Source organism: Taudactylus pleione, unplaced genomic scaffold (genome assembly GCF_031769625.1).
Source record: "Taudactylus pleione unplaced genomic scaffold, aTauple2 ptg000497l, whole genome shotgun sequence".
In the NCBI taxonomy this organism is placed as follows: domain Eukaryota; kingdom Metazoa; phylum Chordata; class Amphibia; order Anura; family Myobatrachidae; genus Taudactylus; species Taudactylus pleione.
In genome coordinates, this window is record NW_028284899.1 from 2300561 (window position 1) to 2319594 (window position 19034).

Sequence of the window (19034 nt, forward strand, 5' to 3'; positions counted from 1 at the left end):
CAAAATGTTTTTTGATAATTAAATCATTCAGGACAATAATGAATGCAACCAGTATAATCTTAATCAAGAAAAATAAATACATTGGAAACTGTAATAATTAAGGAGCCTATTTATCAAAACTATATATTAATCTTCACCAGGAAGGGCTCTTATCGCAGCCGGTGTCCCGACAAGAAACTGTTTTTAAATTGTCCGAATAAATCATTTCCTATTTTCGCGGCCTGCAGCCCAATGAAATGGAATTTATTGAGGCAAAAATGCGGATGTTCATAAATCAGCCCCATAGTAGTAACACTAACAAGATTAAGAAAAATACTTCTTTTTAATATACAATACTAACTAAGATACAACAAATGGTCCATAGAAATTGTTCTATACTTCACAATCCATGGAAAACTTTTCACTGACAATCCTTGAATTGCATTTAAAATTCTAAAAACAGTACTGATTTTGTTGCTATGGCTAACAATAAAAAAGCACCCCCCAAAAAAAACTAAAATCATTAAAGCATGGAAATGTAAAAAGTATATTGCTATGTTTTTCATGTCATTGTGATTGCTAAAGTAAACATCTTGACATTCCATTCTGTGTATACCACTGTACGGTTGCGTCCCTCCCCGCGGTATCACCCGGTGCGGGGAGGGACGATGTGCACGTGGCGCTGAAATGGGTGTGTGGCCACGCGGGAAGGGGCATGACAACGAGGCCCGAACTCCCGTGCCTATTACTTGGGAGGAAGGGGGGTGCAGGTCCCTGTGTGGAGTGCCAGCCGGCTCCCTCAGTTACAGGAGCTGATTGCTGCACTTAATGCTACAGTGCAGCACCCGGCTCCTGTCAGTAAGGGGGAGTCTGCACTTTGGTGTCACCCAGGTACGGACTGCACCCCCCGCACCCTCCTTGTGATGCCACTGCTGCTGTTCCCAGCTGGAAATGTATTGTGATGCACCCTGGCAGCTTAGCAGATCCAAGCAAGTGCGTATAAATATGGGGACGACATCACAGATCATTCCACAATTAGCCATCTAAGTAGCCCAATGGTCATGGAGAATGGGCACCTGAACTGAGATGTTGGAACCACTTTATCGGTGTATCACTACATACATAGATACTCACCACATAGGGGATCACTACATACATATAGGCTCACTACATAGGGGCTTACCACATAGAGGTTCACTATGTACAGTAGATGCTCACCACATAGGGGATCACTACATACATAGAGGCTCACCACATAGGGGCTCACTACCTACAGTAAAGGCTCACTATAGGCTCTCTATGTATAGTAGAGGCTCATCACATAAATGCTCACTACTAACAGTAGGGGCTTACTACATAGGGACTCACTACATACATAGGGGCTCACTACATACATAGGGGCTCACTACATAGGAGCTCACTACATAGAGGCTCAGCACATAGAGGCTCATTACATAGGGGCTTACCACATAGAAGTTCACTATGGCCCTCATTCAGACCCACTCGCAAGCGGGCGCACGTACGTTAGGCGTACGTACAAAATTATTTAAATTCAATGGCTCGCTCGTATTTTTGTTCACATCTAAAATTCCTCCCTAAACTCAGGCGACCCCTCCTCTAACTAACGAGCGTGCGAAATAGCGAGCGTACATCCCCGAAATGGCTTGAAGGAAACGCACGCACAAGTGAAACCGGAAGTGGCCTTGTCAGATGTCGATTACCTGCTCCTTTATTCTGCCTACCTCCCTCAATCGTATCATGCCAATCAATGTATCAATTAGCTTAATTGTTTGTTTTTTTTCAACACAATGCAAGAAACTTTACTCTTGTCCGTGTTTGTGTTTACCCGCAGAATACGTACGGGTGGAACATTCGCTTTTATTGTTCAAAAAACATGTGAACCACAATTAAACAATTGTTCTATTGCTGTGGATCCCCGCATATTTCCCGGGGTTCATTTCTTTTTTTAAATTTGCAAACGCATGTCACTGCATCAAGCCTATCATAACTCTCCAGAGATTTCTGGCCCTGTTGAACACATGACTCATACACTAACCAATAAAATTGCTCCTGTTAATTTCCAAAATACATTAGCCAATCAGAAATTTTTTGCACACTTTATCAAAAATGTTTTGTATGAAAAACTCCATTGCCATCATGAGAGCCTCCGCATTCACCAGGCGCGAGCTGCTGGTGCTTACGGAGGTGATGGATCGCCGTATCACCAGCCAGCCTCCACCCATCACCAACCGGCAGAAGCGCTCCGCGTATGCGGAGGCACGGTCCCGCCTGCGGTCCTTAGGTTCACGCCGCAACATCGGGCAGCTGGAGCGCAGGTGGTCAGACCTGCAACGGCGAACGCCCCGCTTGCTGGCATGCTTTCGCATGCAGATACTGGAAAGTAAGTGTTATGTATTGTGGTTTTCATGTTTGTGTTTGTGGGGCAAACTGCGTGTGCATGTTTTCCTGTCTGTCCTATTTATTATTTGTCCTCATATCTGCCTGTGCATGTTTTCCTGTCTGTCCTATTTATTATTTGTCCTCATATCTGCGTGTGCATGTTTTCCTGTCTGTCCTATTTATTATTTGTCCTCATATCTGCGTGTGCATGTTTTCCTGTCTGTCCTATTTATTATTTGTCCTCATATCTGCGTGTGCATGTTTTCCCTCTATTTCTGTTTTTTTCATTCTACTCCTATTTGCATGTTTTTTGTTGGTGGTTTTTCTTTTTTTATTTGGGCCCCGGATTTGGCCAGAAACTAACCTCAATTTGTTTGACATATTTTAGGTGGACAGCCAAGACTACGCCATCACCGTCTGGCCAGACGGTGTTCCCGGCCACTATCCCCAACCCCCAGCCAACACTCCACCCCAAATATTTCCCCTATACCCCACTCCTCCCCAGCCTTCCCAGACCCTCTCCCGGAACTGTCGGGCCTCATTCCCCTCCGTCCCACTTCCCCCTCTCCTCCACCCACCCCTCTTCCAATTACCCCTCCCCGTTCTTTGGGGAATGAAGGCTCCTCCGAGGAAGAACATGGAGGGACTTCCGGAGCTCCCGTTTTGGCTCCCGGTATGTTTTTCTTTCGCATTTTTTTTTAAGCACAAACTGTTTGTATGTAATCATGTGTCGTGCCTTTATTCGTGATTTTTGGGTTTACTTTTGGTGATTTAGCAGTTTGCCTTTACCTCTTCCTGCTGGTTTCAACATACACATATCACACCTGTGGGAATTTGTACATAGGCCTTATATTTTTGGCAGCACCCCCTTTTTGTTTTGGTTTCTTTTTTTTAGGTTTAGGAGTGATTTCGTTGTGTTGTTTTTTTTTTAATGTGGCTTCCCTATTGTTTTATTAATCCACACACTTTTCTCACCCACAGAGGAACAGAGGCGTCGGCAAGAGGTGGTCGAATGTGTTGGCCAGATGCGCCAACATGTCATTGGCGTTCTTGTGGGCCTTGACCGGCTGTCTGGCATCCTTCGCCAGTAGTTTTTTTTGTTTTTTTTCGTTTTATAAATAAATTGTTGATTTCGAATATACGTTCTGGCTCATTCTTTTTTTCCAAAAAAAAAAAAAATTTCTCTGACATAAGTTGACTGTTCCTGCAAGGATTTCCCTTTTTTAAAAGTTAGATTGTGTTTTGTATTTGTATGTAAAACAGCCACAAGAAACACAGAACAGTAACAATGTCATTTCCCTTTTTGGGTGTAGTGTCAATTAGATATTTCTACATATTACAGGTTCCTAGTTGGTGTGCAAGCTGCTTAGGCCAATCTTCCAAATCCAAAGGTTTGGACAGGCTTCCTTTTGGTGTGGGTTGGGAACCTGAAAACATATTTCAGTTTACATCAACTGGTGTCAGTACTGGATTACCCCTTAGTCAAATGTAAGGTGTGTTAACCTGGTTACACTTGCTGTTAACGTCCAAAAAAAGGAAGACCATTTCACTCTCCAAACATTTATTCACAACATAAATGAGAAATCAAAGTGGTCACTCCCTCAAAAAAAAACACAGTGATAAACTCAAATACAACACATACAAATAAAATATTTAAATTAAAAAAACAATCAAGAACTGGTTGACGAAGGACCATGCCAACATGATTCCACAAACATGGCGTTGCGATATGGGTTCCAGAATATATGCCCCAAATCACCAGATCCAGGTTTGGTAAGGGTAGCAGGAAGTAGTGAGCGTTGGAGTGCCAAAGATTATGTGAACAAACAGAAGATGGAGAAAAAAATACAAATAAATTAGATGTTCGCAAACAAACACAAACACATTAGGTATAAACACTGTAGTTTGGGTCAAACTTACCTAAAAAATCTGGCCACCACATCATCGCGTATGGCCCCCCCACATACTGACCTCCGACCAACCTCGGGGGGGCCATCCTCAGGTAAGGCATCCTCTGGCTGCATTGGGACACCACTCCTTATGGCGATGTTGTGAAATATCCCACACAGGACCACAATTTTCGACACCATATCCGGCAAATACATGAGCTCGCCACCAGAGCGGTGGAGGCATCTGAATCGGCCTTTTAAAAGGCCGATACAGCGCTCCACCACTTGCCTGGTGGCTGTAAGTGCGGAATTATACTCACTTTGTGGGCCTGGTGTGGGAGCCAAATAAGGAGTGAGCAGCCAGGACATGCAAGGGTATCCACTGTCTCCTGTGAAAAATAAGAGACAACATCAGGAACACTGTGTATCAAGCTTAACATTGTTATGTACTAAAGGTCTCCACTTACCCAGAAGCCACGCATCACCAGCTTGTAGGTTGGTTAATTTCTGCCATATCCCTGATTGCCGGATGACGAAGGAGTCATGTGCACTTCCTGGTAATTTAGCATTCAGGGACAGGATCTGGAGGGAGGCATCACATACCACCATTACATTCAGGGAGTGATAGTGTTTCCTGTTTCTAAATATTGCCTCCAGCCGTGCTGGAGGCTGAAGTGGTATGTGAGTACCATCCACAACCCCTATGATGTGTGGGAAGCCAGCTATTTGGTAAAAATTGTCCTTGGCCACACTAAGGGCACCCATATCCAAAGGCATTTGAATAAAATGATGGAGGTGCTTGAAAAGTGCCTCCATCACTGCCCTCAGGATCCGGGAAAAGGAGGATTGGGAGATGCCCGCCACTATTCCCACCGTTGTTTGAAATGATCCTGAGGCACAGAAATGTAACACCGCCATAAATTGCATCAGTGGTGGTATTGCTGTTGGACTGTCAATTTGCCGCTCAAGATCACTTTCTATTAATGAGAGAGTGTCTATGATGATTTTGGGAGGTAGACGGTAGCGTCTTAAAACCTCATCATCGGGCATTCCAAAAAGGGTGACACGTGTTCGAAATATCTGGGGCCTTGCATGCCTACGATGCCTACGCCTGGGATGAGATTGAGGTTGGTCGGCTTCCGGGAGCATGGCCAGAACAATCCGCCCCAGATCAACCTGAAATTCAAAGATTTCAAAGTAAGGCTTTTGACCCACCCCAAAACTATATTAAAACAACTTAGCTTGATGATACCATCCATTGCTGCTTACATGCCGGGGTATTGTCATGATACGTCCAAACTGAAAATAAACACCAAAATTACTTGACACATTTCACTCTGTGCATTTTTGTTTATAAATTTTGTGCTAGACCAAAGTTAAAATATGCCAAACACCCATTTAGCAAAACCGCAAAGCGACATTTAACACAGTACATCAAAACGGGTCGAAATGTTGGCTCAAAAAGCGAAAGATAAACCACCAAAAAGTTAGAATGATTATTAAGCTGTTTAAAATGCGCTAATTAGTTCGCTAATACAAGTCACAAGAGTAACTACTAAAAATGCGCTAATTAGTTCGCTAATACAAGTCACAAGAGTAACTACTAAAAATGCGCTAATTAGTTCGCTAATACAAGTCACAAGAGTAACTACTAAAAATGCGCTAATTAGTTCGCTAATACAAGATAAAAAATGGACTTACCAAGAGCAAATATCTAAGATTCAAAATCAAAAGGTCTTTGGGGTCGAAAATAAACAAAATCTAAAATAGAAGAAATTATGGATCCCAAAATTACAAAATATATGAAACACAATGAAACAACAATTGAACAAAAGTTAGACTTCACAAAACTTACCAAATCAAGAAACGAGGTCCCAAAAATATAAACCAACAAAGATAACGGAAAAAAAACCCGCAAATCTAACCAACAAACGAATCTCCAACCGTCAACTCCTTTCTACGCAATCAATAAACTCCAGCCAAGATAACCTCCAACAATCCAAAAACGCCACCTCGACTTGAGACACACCAAGCCATAAATAGTGTTTCGTTTCCCACACAAATTAAGGAGGGATCATAGGGCCGCACAATCAATGATGCGGCCGCAAAATAAGGACGCATGTATAAATACGTCACGAAAACACATTAAAATTCTGGTGTATTTCTTGTTTGGACCTCAGACATGGCGACAGACCAGGGAAAAAATGCCCAAGAGTCAGGCGGTAAGTCTTTCATGCATTTTCTATCAATGATTAATTTGAAACATAAGATTAGGCAAGTTGTGATTTTGTGAATTCTGTAAATTTACACAAATAGGTGAGGAGGATGACATGGAAGAGGCTGCTGGGCCCAGTATTCCGGCCAAAGCGGCCAAAAAAAAAAGGCAGCCACATTTCACAAGAAAGGAGATGGAGGTTTTGATCCAGAAGTGTGTGGACATCCTGCCACAGGCAGACAGGAATATGAGTCTAAGCCAGAAGTGGAGAATGTGGGAAGAGGTAGCCGTTGCTGTCAATAGGGTGGGTGATTATGTCCGTCTAGCCTGGGATGTCAAACGGCAGTAAGAAAACCCTTGCCCCCCCTAAAAACAAACCCCATTTTAAACCAAAGGATAATGGCTTCCATTTTTCCCCACAGATGGGGCGACTTCAAATATCGCCTAAAGCAAAAACTCACGGACAGGGCTAGGCATGCAAGGGGGACAGGTGGGGGTCCCACCCCTGTGTCATTGGAGTTGATGGATTTAGAAGAGCTGGCACAGGGGTGTGTGCAGCCTGTGGAGGTGTTTGGCGTGTCCAACATGGATACGGACATGCCAGACTTTGCGGCTCCTCATGTTGGCCCAGGTAAGTATTGTGATGTCACCAACTCTGAAATGCTATTGTGCCAATATGTAGATTCTAATGTGACTCTTTTCTCATTTTTCCAACAGAGACACAGGCGGATGAGTCTGCTCCAGAGGGAAGCCTTGGCCGCAGAATTTCTGCTGGCTCTGCAGGGGAGGAACCAGTACATCCGGGCTGAGGACCCTGCAGAAGCCAGTCCAGGGCGTGCCCCCTCGCAGGCAGTGGGCCTCCTCACAGAACTCAATTTCAAATCGGATTTCCATACGCAGATTCTGCAGAGGATGGACGCCAGTCTGATACGGGTGGCTGAGGCCCTGGAGCAAAATGCTGCGGCCAACGTGACCATTGGTCAGGCCCTGGCGGAAAATACCAGGGCCAACATCCGCATCGCCGATGCCCTGGAGCAGCTCGTTCGCCAGCACATGGTGGAGCCGACCTCCCTTCCTGCTGGAACATCAGGATCCTCCACCTCTGGCACAACATCAGCCAATCCTCCAAATGTGCCTAGCCCTGTGCCTAGTCCAGAGGCCACAACATCTGCCTCTGGACAGGCCAGCCCGATGGCATCCCGGACCCGGTCTGGCGCCCACCCTCCCCCATCCAAACGGGCGAAAAAACGGTGACAGCAATGGCGACTTTTCCCACACTCCTTCTGTGCTTGGCTCATATTCCTTTCTGGTCAAAACTTCCCTCTCCTTTCTTGTGAAATGTTTTTAATTTATTTTTGTACGTTTATGTTAGCAGTTATTGATTATTTATTTTTGTTAAAAAGTATCTTTGCCAGAAAAAAAGAAAACAAAATATTATGCCAATTGGTTTGTGTTTAAACAATAAATTTATGATAAAAATCTGACATTGTATTGTGACATTATTGTACAAATGGGTTACATTTAATCCTGGCCCTAAAGGCAAAAACTGACACAAAAAACCATTTCATTTTTTTTTTAAAAAGGCCTCTTGAAGGAACGTTTAAAAAATCACATAACGATGCAAATTCCACAGTAAAAAAAAAAGGGGAGCTAATTAAAACATGATGACATTATTGTCACAATAGGCCATAAACAACAAATTGAGGCCAAAAAAAAACCCCAAAAATGTACGCCAATTGATTGTGTAATCCTGACATTAGCAGGTATGATTTCCACCTGCGTACGGTTTTGTGCTATCCCAATAAACTGCTTTCCAAACACATACCAAGCCGGTTTTCAATACAACACTAATTGCTTTTGTGACCACCCGCGATTAATCGCTGCAACATCATGGAGTCCCGGGACGGAGGAGAAGGCCATCGCCAATGTGGTCGAGTAATCCAGACCCTAAACTGTGCGAGCATTTTGAAGGGAAAGAGGATGTTCCAGTGACGTATGTGACGGTCCGAACACATTTGACGGTCGCATCTGCTAATGTATGTACGCCCCAAAAACGCCTCGCCACGCCTGCGTTTTTCCATCTCCACCCCCGTCAACACCCAAAAACGCCCTGTTCTGTCAATCACATTTCACATGTCACTTCCTGTATGCTATTTTAGGAACGAGAGAAAAAAAGCTCGCAATCTGCCGTACGCACATGCGCAGTGTAACACCGACGCATGCGCGGTTAGTCAACATCGGAACGCAACGAGCGTACTGTTGGTAACGTGCGGCTCTGAATGAGGGCCTATGTACAGTAGATGCTCACCACATAGGGGCTCACTACATAAAGGATCAGCACATATAGGCTTACTACCTACAATAGGGGTTTACTATATAGGGGATCACTACATAGCGGCTCACTACCTACAATAGGGGTTTACTGTATAGGGGATCACTACATATAGGCTTACTACCTACAATAAGGGTTTACTATATAGGGGATCACTACATAAGGATCACTACCTACAGTAGAAGCTCACTATATGAAAGATAATCATACATTAAATGATTCTGTCAATAAGGCAATTTTTTACTTGCCGACTGCTACGAATTGAGATTTAGAATAAAGAAGAATAAGAAATAAATGTCTGACTGTCGGGATGTCGCTGTCAGTAATCTGACTGCTGGCACCCTGACAGCCGGATTCCCATACCCAACCCCTCCTGGTTCCTCTGGGAGACCTGCAATGTATTTTGTGTGCCAGAAGAGTTACAATTGTTTGGACAACAGGAAGCCTGCCCCTGCAACAACACTAGCTGTCACCTCTGATAATGTTTTATGTGCAGCAGAGACCAACACACTTCCCTCTGACAATCTACAGTCTGTCACCATTGGAAAAAGTGTCACTGTAGGACTGAGATACACTGGCGTAGAACTGATCTTGGTGCGACTTGTGGATCATCAGGACATTATCCCAGGAAAGACACTGCTACTGGATTCAGAGGAGTGAACCCATCAATCCCTATAGCCCAAGTTTTCCTGGACTGGGAGGCTGGAAGGGGGATGAACAAGGTGGGAGTGTCAGAATATATTCCTGTGAATGTTTTATTGGGAACGGACCTTGGACCAATGATGTCACAGTATGTTTAAGCTAATGTTACTTCTCTGGCCTCTGCTTCCATGAAATCATCACATTCACCACAGGGTGTATGTGTTAATGCTGAATTGTGCCATGAATGACATGAATGTGTACAGACTCTGGGTTAACGAAAAATAACAAAAATAACCCAATCAACTTATATACAGCTATTTATAATGAAAAAAGTAAACATTAATAATGCACTGTATGACCCAAGCTGCTGTTTGATGGGTGCAAGCCAAAGGAAATAATTAGCAAAAGGGAAAACAACTCTGCGAGTATACACACCAGTAAGTATAATGAGCTACGATGATCTGTGCAATAAAAGACAAAAAAGGGAATAAATAAATATGCTGTATATTAATATAGCATGCATACTATATACAATGTAAAATGAAAAACAAAAAAAAACAGAAAAAAATATACAATATAAAAAATAAAATATATAATACAAATAGCACAAATGAGTGCACATATAAACCAATAAATCCATTTGTCTAAAAATACAGCAAATACCCATGCCAATGAACAAATGCTGAAAAAATCAAATAAACTGCATTCAGTATGGATAGAATAGAAAAAAAAATAATATTTTTTTTATATATATACATATATATATATATATATATTTATTTATTTTTTTAATGGAGACAATGGTCTGGAACACTCTGCAACAACAAATGATGTATGAATCCAAGAACAACTTTATATGTAATAGGGTGAGAGATTAGAAAATGTGAGAGTTTAGAAGTAACCTGTCACATTGGTCGAGATTTATCTTCAAAATGGGAAAACATCTGGATGAGAGATTAAATCGTGAGAGTTTTTTGAGTCTAAAAATGTGTGTACACTTTACCCGGGCCCGGGCTTCCAGAGGGGCCCGTCGGGGGCCCGGGTCTGGCGCCTAGGCGGAAAGTCAATGCAATGTAATAGGCGGTAAAGTATCGCCTATGAATGGCAAGCGGAAAAAAGTGCAGAATTGGGATTTTGGGGTGCAACATTGCAGGAACCCCCATGCAGCCTTCAGACAGTCCCCCAAAGGTAATATCTGTGTAAAAAAAAAAAACTTAAGGACACCCCAAAAATTGACTATGAAAAAGGGGGCAAAAAAAAAATGTTGGGGTACAAACTTAAAAACTAGCGAACTTGACTCTGGGGGGGTCCCCAAGTATGCCCCAGGTGTTTTTTTTATTGCAGGTGTTTGCGGCAGGTGGATTTTTCATGATTTTTTCAACTTCACTTTTTCAACTTTAAATATCCTGACCCCCATTTTCAAGTACCCCAAATTTGCTGGGATAAGTTATTTTCTGGAAAAAATACTCCTAAATACTATTCTGCATCAGGTATAGAAAAACGCTATTTAGCAACTATTGAGCCCATTTAAAAACACCAAATACCTTTTAGCAAGCCAAATCGGGGGGTACCATAGTGAACCCCCATGTCAGAGCATCATTTGGGGGGTGTCAAGCTGATTTCCCCAAATCTGACAGTACTTTCCGCTTGTTAAAGTATCGCCGGGTCCCGTTTAAGCATACTTTCAAATTGAATACGGGGTAAACCGTGCACGCGCGCGATACTTTTCCGCCTCCAAAACAGGCGAAGTTAGCGTTAAGTCCGGGCCGCATTAACTTAACACGGCTCGGCTCTAATTGAATACGGCTCTATGTCACTAAAGAGTTGCACAGTGCATTTGTCCTATGGTGTGTATGCACAGAGGTGCTGTAGTGAATTGAGATGCACGGTCTCAAATGTACTAAAAATGTACTGGGCAATATAGGACAGTGACTGCCCAGATGCACGGGTGTTGTATAACAGAGAGACAGTCATTAGTTAGACAATGTCTAGATAGACACCAGATATTAAACAGAGAATAGTTAGACAGGAACAAAAGTTCGACAGGGACAAAAGTCAGACACACTAAAGTTAGACAAGTAAAAAGGTCAACAGGGTCAAAAGGTCGACATGAAAATGGTCGACACATAAATGGTCGACAATTTTTTTGTTTGTTTTTTAGCCCTTATCTTCACTATAACCATAACCCTCCCCATGGTGCCTAACCCTATCCATCTGGGTAACTGCCTAACCCTAACCATGGGGGTAAGTGCCTAACCCTAACCCTCCAGTAAGGGCAGAACCCTAAACCTAAAAAAAATTTTTGTAAATGTGTCGACCATTTTCATGTCGAACTTTTGACCCTGTCGACATTTTGTACCTGTCGACATTTTTTACATATCTAACTTTAGTGATCTGACTTGTCTCGGTCGCACTTTTGTCCCTGTCTAACTATTCACTATCTAACATATGGTGTCTATCCAAACATTGTTTAATTACTGTCTATCTATAGTCGGGAACCCCAGATGCACAGAGATGCACTGTGTTATGGGAGCATTGCGGGGTTTCGCTGAAGTGGTTTCAAACCCAGACGCTTAATCGCTTACTTCGGAGGCCATACTCTGACTAAAGCCGCACAAGCAGGATTGTTGCATCCAAAGATGCACAAAGTGGGTGCCTCAGTCCTTGCACAGCCAGACGCAGGCTTATAGACTAGGAGAAGGGCTGATACTAGCAGTAGAAAAAGTTGCAGACACGACTACGGCAAAGGACATCAAAACTGTCACAGCAGTAGTGTGTGTCAGAATCAGCCTCTAAGTGATAGTATGTAGTTCATCAGTTTCAGGGGGAGATGTACTAAGCCTTGGAGACGGATAAAGTGGAGAGAGATAATTGATCAACCAATCAGCTTTTAACTGACACGTTACAGGCTGCATTGGATAAATTACAGTTAGAAGCTGATAAGTTGCTACTTTATCTCTCTTCGAGCTTTGAAACATCTTCCCCTATCTGTTTTATTTTAAGAAATGGATTTAATAAAATATTCTGTCTTTATGTGCTTAAAGCAGAGGTTCCCAAACGCGGTCCTCAAGGCTCCTCCAACAGTTCAGGTTTTAGAGATATCCATGGTTGAGCACTGGTGGTTACATCAAATTGACTGAGGTACTGATTAATCACCTGTGCTCAACCAACCTGAACTGTTGGGGAGCCTTGAGCACCGCGTTTGGGAACCTCTGGCTTAAAGAATTCATGTCTCATGCTGTATTATGAGAATTGGGACTAGGGACTAACTGAAAACTTCCTAATACCCCTTTTCCACCTAAATTCCGGGTCTGACCCGGAGTTGGAACAAAGTTCCTATCCGGATCAGACCCGGAATTTTGCCGGCGCCGACTCGGGATATTCCCGAGTCAGCGCCGCTCACACCGCAGTCGGGTCTGCATAGACCCGGCTTTTGTGGAGTGAAAGTGGTCGCTTGGAGATGACGTCATCTCCAAGCGCCACTGAAGCCGGACCAATCGGCCAGCTAGCAGCGCACTCCAGGTCATCGTGACCCGGAGTGCGCTGTTCTCACCTCAGGGTTTGACGGGCTACGCCCGTGTTAAACCCTGCTAGTTACCTGGGTTGGATTGCCGGGTCACTCGACCCGATCCAACTCTCTCCCCTTTTACACCAGGGAGCTGCCCGGGTTAACCCTTCAAAAACCCGGGTTTTAGCTCCGGTGTAAAAGGGGTATAAGAGAAGTCAAAAGAGAGAAAAAGGGGCCAGTATTCCTTGTCTGGGCACTCAGTTTATGCAGTGATGCTTACACTTTATTCATCTATTGTAGTAGAGTGCAAATACTTTGTCCAGTTTTCAATAGCTTGCATAAAGTAATGGCCATTCACAATAATTAGTTTATTTGTGGGAGATATTTTAATCTGATAAATCTCATTATATAAAGGGGGTGATGTACTAAGCCTTGGAGAGCAAGATAAAGTGGAAAGTGATAAAGTACCAACCAATTAGCTCCTAACTGTCACTATATAGACTGTATTTAAAAAAATACAGGAGCTGATTGGTTGGTACTTTATCTCTTTAGAAGATTAAGGGGTCTAGTTACTAAGCCTAGGAGAGAGATGAGAGATAAAGCGGATGGAGATAAAGTACCAACCAATCAGCTCCTAACTGTATTTTTTGAAAGACAGCCTGTAAAGTGAGTTAGGCGCTGATTGGTTGGTACTTTATCTCCATCCACTTTATATATTTCCAAGGCTTAGTACATAGATCCCTTAGTACAGGGATGGGGAACCTTTTTTCTGCCGAGGGCCATGTTAATATATATAACATTATTTGCTGGCCTGGTGCAGCCACGACCCCTCCGCGTGACATCACACGGGGGCGGGGCCACAATTGCCGGTGATTACAGCAATGCCCAGAGCATCCTGAGGATGCTCCTGGGAGCTGTAAAGGCAGCGGTGTGAAAATCTGAAGTGCCCTACGGACGCTCCCGGCAGCACTGCTGCATAGATTCTGGCTGCAGGGTGCCTTTCTTGGTACCCTGCTAGCCAGATGAAGCTAGCAGACAAAAGCTCAGAGGGCCAGACCAAATGATTCCAGAGGTTCCCCATCCCTGCCTTAGTACATGTACCCCATAGTATAACTGAATATCTGTTATTCAATTGAACTAAGAAATGCCTAATAATTATCAATGACATCTCTTAGATTATAGATAATTACTACTAACCAGTGGAAAGCCAAACTTTGTTAGTTTCCAACCAATATGAAGTACTGTAATTACCACTATTCAGTGCAAGATCCAAACCTCAAAGCCATAGGAGATAATAATCTTCATAAGATATGATTCAATTGAGAAAGGTACGCCCTGCGGGCCTCATTTATCAGTAAGTGATATTCTTGTTATCACTCGTTACTAATCTTAAAAAGTGCTCCAAACACTTAGATCTAGTCCTAACTGTTGTGTTTGAAAAAGTACAGGAGCTGATTGGTTTGAGCACCACTTAAGATTAGTAACAAGTGATAACAAGAATAATTTGGAACATGGTTCTAAACTGGGTCAGACCCGGGACAGACCCCATTCACACTGTGGTACCTATCCAGGTTATTCCCGGATTAGTGCGGTTCACACCAGACCTGGGTCTTTCAGTTTTCAGTCTGAGTTTGGAGTAGATACCATCTCCATGGACTACTGTCCCCAGACAATGACTTTCTTTTAGGTATGACCCTGGTCATCAAGACCTGGATCGCACCTTTCACACATAAGTGCTTGGGATTGCAAGTCCCGGGAAAAACCCTAATAGTAACCAGCGAACAGCGGACTGTTAACCAAGTCGGACCTTTTAAACATACTTTGGACCTAGCTCAATGCACAATCAGGTGCAAAAACCCAGGTATTTGGCTTATGGTGTGAAAGGGGTATTATACTACCCACTGGCGTCACAAGGGCTGCGGGCCACAGCGGTTGTTACCAGCTGAGGAGTGACACCAAAGTGCTGGCTCCCCCTCAGTGACAGGAGCCAAGTGCTGTATTATACCCCTTTTCCACCAAAATTCTGGGTCTGACCCGGAGTTGGAACAGAGTTCCTATCTGGATCAGACCCGGAATTTAGCCAACGCTGACTCGGGATATTCCCGAGTCGGCGCCGGTCACACCGGAGTCGGGTCTGCGTAGACCCGGCTTTCCTGGCGTGAAAGTGGATGCTTGGAGATGACGTCATCTCCAAGCACCACTGAAGCCGGACCAATCGGCCGGCTAGCAGCGCACTCCAGGTCATCGTGACCCGGAGTGCGCTGTTCTCACAGGAGGGCTTCACGGGCTACGCCCGTGTTAAACCCTGCTATTTTCCTGGGTTGGATTGCCGGGTCACTCGACCTGGTGATCCAACCCTCTCCCCTGTTACACCAGGGAGCTGCCCGGGTTAACCCTGCAATAACCCAAGTTTTAGCTCCGGTGTAAAAGGGGTATTACGTGCAGCACTCGGATCCTAGCACAGTGAGGGAGCCGGCACTCAAACAGGCTGGTCCCCGGGGACAGCCTGCACCTCCAGCACCCCCGGTGTAAAAATAAACGGGGGTTTGGCCCGTGTGGCCACGCCCCCACCCGCAAGGCCACACCCACCCGTGAGGCCACTGATTTTCCAGAGCGCGCAGTGAAGGGTGCCTGTCCTCCCGACTCGCACCAGGTGTGATGTCAGGTAAGGACGCCACTGATACTACCTCCTATGTAGGCTTCACTTAACTAAACTTTTGAACTTCGTAAGAGAGTCAGCTCTCACATTAAACCTTTGTTTTCATAGTAATCATGTGTTAAGTGAGAGAGATTATTTTGAGGGATTTAATGCATCCGAATACTTGAATAAGTTTGAGGATAGATAAGCATCCTGTTTGATATGTAATTTTGTTAGGTAAGTTAAGGGTTAAAAGCTGGAGGGGGGTGCAGTTAGTTATTGGTCATTTGAGGAGTATAAGCCTATGGTAGGATTTAGGGGAGGGCTTAGAGGTCCCTTATAAATAGCCTGGTGAAGGGAGCCATCTTCCTCTCCAGTTTTATTTCAACCAGGCTGGCTAAGTGTTCATAGACATTACAGTTTTTTTTTTTGTTTTTTTGTTTGTTTGTTTTTTCTCTCTCTGTATTTCTCTTGTTTCATTCCCATATCATTCCATCTTTCCTTCCATCCTCTCTGTCTCCTTTAAGCCTGCTTTCCTGCCTTCATTGTTTCCATGTTTCCTTCTCTCCCCTTCCTCCCGGCACCTGTTCCCCCTTTTTCCTCCCCCACCCCCCCTGTTTCTGCCATCACCATTCCCCGTTATCTCCCCCCCCCTTTTTTCTCCCAGCTAGTGACAGAATGCCCCGACCCCGGCGCCGACACCCTCCCCCGTTACTTCATTAGGCCGACAGGCCTGCAACACTACGCATTCACCCCCAGCCGCGAGGGCCGTGGCCCGATGCAGGCCGCGATGTCACACCCCCTCGCGGCCCCGCTTCCAGCACCAGTGCGCCAGGAACCTCTGCAGTTTCCCTCCTGTCCTGACCGCCTGGCTCTGCAGCAGTGCCGTGAGCAGCCCAGGCGGCTCCCGCTCCCCGGCCCCCCTTCCTCAGCAAGCGGCCAGCTCGTGCCCTGCAGCGGCTGTTGGCCCCGCCCACAGGGTCGTGGCGGCCATTTTAAGTAGCACCAGCCTCAGCACGGCATCCTGCCCAGCCCCCTGCGACCCCGCTGCTTTGGCAGCAGGGGGGTCCCTCCCTGCATAACCCACTGCTGCTCCACAGTCCCAGAGCCCCCCCTCCTTGGTACAGCACTCGCTGGGGATTCCACATCACCGGGGCCCCAAGTGCACCATCCAGCTTTTTGCCCCCCCCCCATTTCACCCGCCCCCATTGAGGGGGGTTACACCCCCCCTTGCCTTTGGGGGGCGTCTGGCATGCAGCATATAACTCTTGCCCGCACTATCTTTTAATTGCGCAGCACTCAGTTCCCCCCTTAATTTCCTGCCATCAGGCCCCCGCACACATTGCCGTTACAATCTCCTTCCCCCCCACCATCCCCTGCCCCCTCCCCCACTATGGTCCATTACACCCCCCCGCCGCAACCCCCGAGCCCTGACTCCCTTTGCCAGGGGTTTTTGCCTCACTACCAGGCACAGCGGCTGCCCCTTCCTCGGCCGCATGCCCCCACAGTTGCATATTCCCACACCGCCCACATGCCACAACACCCACTCCCCCCCCCTTGCTACCCCCCGCCAGCCCCTGCCCCCGTACCCCTGCCGCCCGCAGCAACCCCGGCCCCTCCTCTTGCAGCAGGTGTTGCTGTTGCATTGGACTCACCGGTTAGTGTCTCGAGCCCCCAGGTCACAGTTTCGGAGCATTCCAGGCTTATTGTCGATGTCCCGTGGTTGAATGGTATGGTGATGACGTCGACTCAAGTCGTGGTGGGCGCACCGCGCAGCGAGGGACTGTTGGCGAACACACAGGAGGATGTGGCTGGTTCTTCTACGTCAGGATCCGGTGAGCATGGTCTTACTCCATCACGCAGTGCGCTTCCCGCATACACTGTTTCTAACGATGCTTCCAGCTCATCCGAAAGGCTGCGCAAGCGCATACATTACTTAGCGCGCAAAATTAAAGGGAAGCAGGGGAGCACTAAGAGGTCTATCGTAGTGTCGGCAACTAAAGGTGCCGTATGCAGGGGGAGGTATGGTTTCACTGCGCGATTACGGCTATCCTTAGGGACTTAAGATCTAAATTAGAGAGGATCAGGAAGGGTAAAATTGTAGATATGTTGGCGATTTCGGCCGATGTTAATAGGGTTTAGATCAGGCTACTAGCTGGGATAGTTGCGGAGGATGCCCGTAGTTCGTACCTGAATTAAGCGGCAGGTAGGTACGTTTTGCAGAGCCCTACCTTGAGCCCAGACATGGGGATTATTATGAATGTGCTAAAATACAAACACATGGAACAGGCATGCGTCATCTGAAGGTACAGCGGTCATCCAGCCAAGGTGTGCGCGCTGGTCTGCGGCACAGGGGCAGGTCAAGGGGAATATTGAAACGAGCAGCGTGGAGGTATTCAAAAAAGCACCGTCACTGATTAATTTGGGGCTTTTTGGCGTGAGTTTGCATTTACCTTTGACACGGGAGTTATCCGGGGTTTCTAAGAGGAATCTGAAAGCGGCACATAACCATCCAGAAGTCGTTAGGAGTAAAGTGGAGGTGGAAGTCAGGTGGGGGCGCATGTGCGCCCCCTTTTGCTCCCCCCCTTTTTTAGAGGGTTTAGGGGCGTCGCCTTCTAGGAGGCGTCGTGGAAGGAATTAGGTAAATTTGGGTTGACACAGGGTCTCTCTTACCCAAATGGAAGGGTTGCGCAACCGTGCAAAATATCTGTCAGATCACTGCGTCGTTTTCCAGTCTTGCAGACATGCACTGGAAATGGCGTGAGGTTTCGGGGGGAGGGCTCTACTAGCTAAGGCAAATGTCAAATCTGCTATTCAACTGCTGCCCATGTCACCCCGAGTCCTTTAAATATATGGGGTTTGGAGTTGCAGGGCTCAATTTACGTTAGACAGATAGAAAGCCCTTATGGCCTTGTAGTTAAGATGACTGTTTTACATGCCGGCCGATGGGCCTTTCCATTTCGTGTACTTCTTTGAGTGTTTTTAGTTACTATTTGCAGTGGTGTCCAGGTGGGTATAGGACATACTGTTGTGTCCCGGTACCTGGAGTTTTTTCATGTTAAGGGGCAAGAAGATACCTGAGTTTGCGAGTATTTATTTACTTTCCTTACGTGTTGCGTCGTTATGGGATCCCCGGTAGTTCATGGCAAGATGGAGGGTTCAGTTATGCGCATATCTTAATTGGGGATAGAAATCGATACCTTGATAGGATTATGCCGCTTGCCTATGGCGAAAGATGGCATTTATGGGGAGTTGCTAGAAGCATTTAATTTTGGCGGAAAAAGGTTTAGCTAGTACAGTTGCAATCGCTGTTGGGCCCCCTCAGTTTGGCATTTAGAGTCATACATAGGAGTCGGTTTTTCAGTAGATGGCTAGAAGGAGCCGCAGCAGGGGTTAGGAAGCCTCGTCACCTCATATGCGTCCCTCTGCAG

At 45.6% G+C, this 19034-nt stretch overlaps 1 protein-coding gene across 1 annotated transcript in view; it reads left to right on the top strand.

Annotated features, from left to right (window-relative positions):
- The first annotated feature begins 17363 nt into the window (after positions 1–17363).
- The window catches only part of LOC148502429 (glycine N-acyltransferase-like), a 75611-nt gene continuing 73940 nt past the window's right edge, over positions 17364–19034 (top strand). The window contains exon 1 of the mRNA XM_088449819.1: positions 17364–17438. The gene's annotated coding sequence lies outside the window, so the exon portion shown is untranslated. The remainder of the gene's footprint in view (positions 17439–19034) is intronic.